The following is a 5,715-nucleotide window of genomic DNA, read 5'->3' as shown; positions in this document are numbered from 1 at the left end:
AAAATATTTTTTATACATTTTGCATGAAAAGGGTCTAAAATCTTTTTTCAAATGTGATTTTTTTAAAATCTTTTTTCAATGAATATTGTCTAAAATCATGTTTTAGGCAAAATCTACAATGCAACTAGTTCGGCATATGAAGGGATACAATTTTTTTTATAAAAAACGTGAAACATATTTTTTATACATTTTACATTAAAAGGGTCTAAATTATTTTTTTACGTTCAGCACTAGAAGGACATATGTAGAATACAACATACAATGGTTTTCAAATGTGATTTAAAAAAAATCTTTTTTCTATAAATATTTTCTAAAATCATGTTTTAGGCAAAACCCACAATGCAACTAGTTCGGCATAAGAAGGGATACAAAGTTCTTTATAACAAACAATAAAAATATTTTTTATACATTTTGCATGAAAAGGGTCTAAAATATTTTTTCAAATGTGATTTTTTTAAAAGCTTTTTTCAATGAATATTGTCTAAAATCATGTTTTAGGCAAAATCCACAATGCAACTAGTTCGGCATAAGAAGGATACAAAGTTCTTTATAACAAACAAGAAAAATATTTTTTCATTCATTTTGCATGAAAAGGGTCTAAAATATTTTTTTTATGTGATTTTTTTTAAAAGCTTTTTTCAATGAATATTGTCTAAAATCATGTTTTAGGCAAAATCCACAATGAAACTAGTTCGGCATATGAAGGGATACAAAGTTTTTTGATAAAAAAGAGAAAAATATTTTTTATACATTTTGCATGAAAAGGGTCTAAAACATTTTTTTAATGTTCAGCACTAGAAGGACATATGTAGAATACAACATACAAGGGTTTTCAAATGTGATTTTAAAAAAATGTTTTCCATTAACATTTTCTAAAATCTTGTTTTAGACAAAATCCACAATGCAACTACTTCGGCATATGAAGGGATACAAAGTTTTTTTTATAAAAAATGAGAAAAATATTTTTTATACATTTTTCATGAAAAGGGTCTAAAATATTTTTTAAACTTTCAGCACTAGAAGGACATATGTAGAATACAACATACAAGAGTTTTCAAATGTGATTTAAAAAAAAGCTTTTTTCAATGAATATTTTCTAAAATCATGTTTTAGGCAAAATCCACAATGCAACTAGTTCAGCATATGAAGGGATACAAAGTTCTTTATAACAAACAAGAAAAATATTTTTTATACATTTTGCATGAAAAGGCTCTAAAATATTTTTTCAAATGTGATTTTTTAAAAATCTTTTTTCAATTAATATTGTCTAAAATCATGTTTTAGGCAAAATCTACAATGCAACTAGTTCGGCATATGAAGGGATACAATTTTTTAAATAAAAAACGTGAAACATATTTTTTATACATTTTACATTAAAAGGGTCTAAATTATTTTTTTACGTTCAGCACTAGAAGGACATATGTAGAATACAACATACAATGGTTTTCAAATGTGATTTAAAAAAAATATTTTTTCAATAAATATTTTCTAAAATCATGTTTTAGGCAAAATCCACAATGCAACTAGTTCGGCATAAGAAGGGATACAAAGTTCTTTATAACAAACGAGAAAAATATTTTTTATACATTTTGCATGAAAAGGGTCTAAAATATTTTTTTAACGTTCAGCACTAGAAGGACATATGTAGAATACAACATACAAGAGTTTTCAAATGTGATTAAAAAACAACTTTCTTCAATGAATATTGTCTAAAATCATGTTTTAGGCTAAATCCACAATGCAACTAATTCGGCATATGAAGGGATACAAAGTTTTTTTATAAAAAATGAGAAAAATATTTTTTATACATTTTTCATGAAAAGGGTCTAAAATATTTTTTTAATTTTCAGCACTAGAAGGACATATGTAGAATACAACATACAAGAGTTTTCAAATGTGATTAAAAAAAAAGCTTTTTTCAATGAATATTTTCTAAAATCATGTTTTAGGCAAAATCCACAATGCAACTAGTTCGGCATATGAAGGGATACAAAGTTCTTTATAACAAACAAGAAAAATATTTTTTATACATTTTGCATGAAAAGGGTCTAATTTTTTTTTTTTTTATGTGATTTTTTTAAAAGCTTTTTTCAATGAATATTGTCTAAAATCATGTTTTAGGCAAAATCCACAATGCAACTAGTTCGGCATATGAAGGGATACAAAGTTTTTTGATAAAAAAAGAGAAAAATATTTTTTATACATTTTGCATGAAAAGGGTCTAAAACATTTTTTTAATGTTCAGCACTAGAAGGACATATGTAGAATACAACATACAATGGTTTTCAAATGTGATTTAAAAAAAATCTTTTTTCAATAAATATTTTCTAAAATCATGTTTTAGGCAAAATCCACAATGCAACTAGTTCGGCATAAGAAGGGATACAAAGTTCTTTATAACAAACAATAAAAATATTTTTTATACATTTTGCATGAAAAGGGTCTAAAATATTTTTTCAAATGTGATTTTTTTTAAAGCTTTTTTCAATGAATATTGTCTAAAATCATGTTTTAGGCAAAATCCACAATGCAACTAGTTCGGCATAAGAAGGGATACAAAGTTCTTTATAACAAACAAGAAAAATATTTTTCATTCATTTTGCATGAAAAGGGTCTAAAATATTTTTTTTTTATGTGATTTTTTTAAAAGCTTTTTTCAATGAATATTGTCTAAAATCATGTTTTAGGCAAAATCCACAATGCAACTAGTTCGGCATATGAAGGGATACAAAGTTTTTTGATAAAAAAAGAGAAAAATATTTTTTATACATTTTGCATGAAAAGGGTCTAAAACATTTTTTTAATGTTCAGCACTAGAAGGACATATGTAGAATACAACATACAATGGTTTTCAAATGTGATTTAAAAAAATCTTTTTCAATAAATATTTTCTAAAATCATGTTTTAGGCAAAATCCACAATGCAACTAGTTCGGCATAAGAAGGGATACAAAGTTCTTTATAACAAACAATAAAAATATTTTTTTATACATTTTGCATGAAAAGGGTCTAAAATATTTTTTCAAATGTGATTTTTTTAAAAGCTTTTTTCAATGAATATTGTCTAAAATCATGTTTTAGGCAAAATCCACAATGCAACTAGTTCGGCATAAGAAGGGATACAAAGTTCTTTATAACAAACAAGAAACATATTTTTCATTCATTTTGCATGAAAAGGGTCTAAAATATTTTTTTTTTATGTGATTTTTTTAAAAGCTTTTTTCAATGAATATTGTCTAAAATCATGTTTTAGGCAAAATCCACAATGCAACTAGTTCGGCATATGAAGGGATACAAAGTTTTTTGATAAAAAAAGAGAAAAATATTTTTTATACATTTTGCATGAAAAGGGTCTAAAACATTTTTTTAATGTTCAGCACTAGAAGGACATATGTAGAATACAACATACAAGGGTTTTCAAATGTGATTTAAAAAAAATGTTTTCCATTAACATTTTCTAAAATCTTGTTTTAGACAAAATCCACAATGCAACTACTTCGGCATATGAAGGGATACAAAGTTTTTTGTATAAAAAATGAGAAAAATATTTTTTATACATTTTTCATGAAAAGGGTCTAAAATATTTTTTAAACTTTCAGCACTAGAAGGACATATGTAGAATACAACATACAAGAGTTTTCAAATGTGATTTAAAAAAAAGCTTTTTTCAATGAATATTTTCTAAAATCATGTTTTAGGCAAAATCCACAATGCAACTAGTTCAGCATATGAAGGGATACAAAGTTCTTTATAACAAACAAGAAAAATATTTTTTATACATTTTGCATGAAAAGGCTCTAAAATATTTTTTCAAATGTGATTTTTTAAAAATCTTTTTTCAATTAATATTGTCTAAAATCATGTTTTAGGCAAAATCTACAATGCAACTAGTTCGGCATATGAAGGGATACAATTTTTTAAATAAAAAACGTGAAACATATTTTTTATACATTTTACATTAAAAGGGTCTAAATTATTTTTTTACGTTCAGCACTAGAAGGACATATGTAGAATACAACATACAATGGTTTTCAAATGTGATTTTAAAAAAATCTTTTTTCAATAAATATTTTCTAAAATCATGTTTTAGGCAAAATCCACAATGCAACTAGTTCGGCATAAGAAGGGATACAAAGTTCTTTATAACAAACGAGAAAAATATTTTTTATACATTTTGCATGAAAAGGGTCTAAAATATTTTTTTAATTTTCAGCACTAGAAGGACATATGTAGAATACAACATACAAGAGTTTTCAAATGTGATTAAAAAAAAAGCTTTTTTCAATGAATATTTTCTAAAATCATGTTTTAGGCAAAATCCACAATGCAACTAGTTCGGCATATGAAGGGATACAAAGTTCTTTATAACAAACAAGAAAAATATTTTTTATACATTTTGCATGAAAAGGGTCTAATTTTTTTTTTTTTTTATGTGATTTTTTTTAAAGCTTTTTTCAATGAATATTGTCTAAAATCATGTTTTAGGCAAAATCCACAATGCAACTAGTTCGGCATATGAAGGGATACAAAGTTCTTTATAAGAAACGAGAAAAATATTTATAATACATTTTGCATGAAAAGGGTCTAAAATATTTTTTTTAAATGTGATTTTTTTAAAAGCTTTTTTCAATGAACATTGTCTAAAATCATGTTTTAGGCAAAATCCACAATGCAACTAGTTCGGCATATGAAGGGATACAAAGTTCTAGTATAACAAACAAGAAAAATATTTATTATAGCCATTTCGCATGAAAAGGGTCTAAAATATTTTTTTAACGTTCAGCACTAGAATGACATATGTCCTATACAACATAGCAATGGTTTTCAAATCTGAATTTTTTAAAAGCTTTTTTCAATGAATATTTTCTAAAATCATGTTTTAGGCAAAATCCACAATGCGACCAGTTCGGCATATGAAGGGAGACAAAGTTCTATATAACAAACAAGAAAAATATTTATTATACATTTTGCATGAAAAGGGTCTAAAATATTTTTTGAAGGACATATGTAGAATTGAACATACAAGGGTTTTCAAATGTAATTTTTAAAAAAAATGTTTTTTTCCATTAACATTTTCTAAAATCATGTTTTAGGCAAAATCCACAATGCAACTAGTTCGGCATATGAAGGGATACAAAGTTCTTGTGTAACAAACAAGAAAAATTATTTGTTATACATTTTGCATGAAAAGGGTCTAAAATAATTTTTTAATTTTCAGCACTAGAAGGACATATGTAGAATACAACATACAAGAGTTTTCAAATGTGATTAAAAACAACGTTTTAGTTCAATGAATATTGTCTAAAATCATGTTTTAGGCTAAATCCACAATGCGACTAATTCGGCATATGACAGGAGATACAAGTTTTTTAGTTAACAAAGTGAGAAAAATATTTTTATACATTTCGCATGAAAACAGGGTCTAAAATATTTTTTTACTTTCAGCACTAGAAGGACACGATGTCGAATACAACATAGCAAGAGTTTTCAAATGTGAATTAAAAAAAGCGTTTTTGAGTTCAATGAACATTTTCTAAAATCATGTTTTAGGCAAAATCCACAATGCGACCAGTTCGGCATATGAAGGGATACAAAGTTCTTAGTATAACAAACAAGAAAAAATATTTTTTATACATTTTGCATGAAAACAGGGTCTAAAATATTTTTTTACGTTCAGCACTAGAAGGACAGATGTAGAATACAAATAGGCAAGGGT

This window comes from Coregonus clupeaformis, chromosome 16 (assembly GCF_020615455.1).
Source record: "Coregonus clupeaformis isolate EN_2021a chromosome 16, ASM2061545v1, whole genome shotgun sequence".
Lineage (NCBI taxonomy): Eukaryota > Metazoa > Chordata > Actinopteri > Salmoniformes > Salmonidae > Coregonus > Coregonus clupeaformis.
This window is presented reverse-complemented; position numbering follows the sequence as displayed.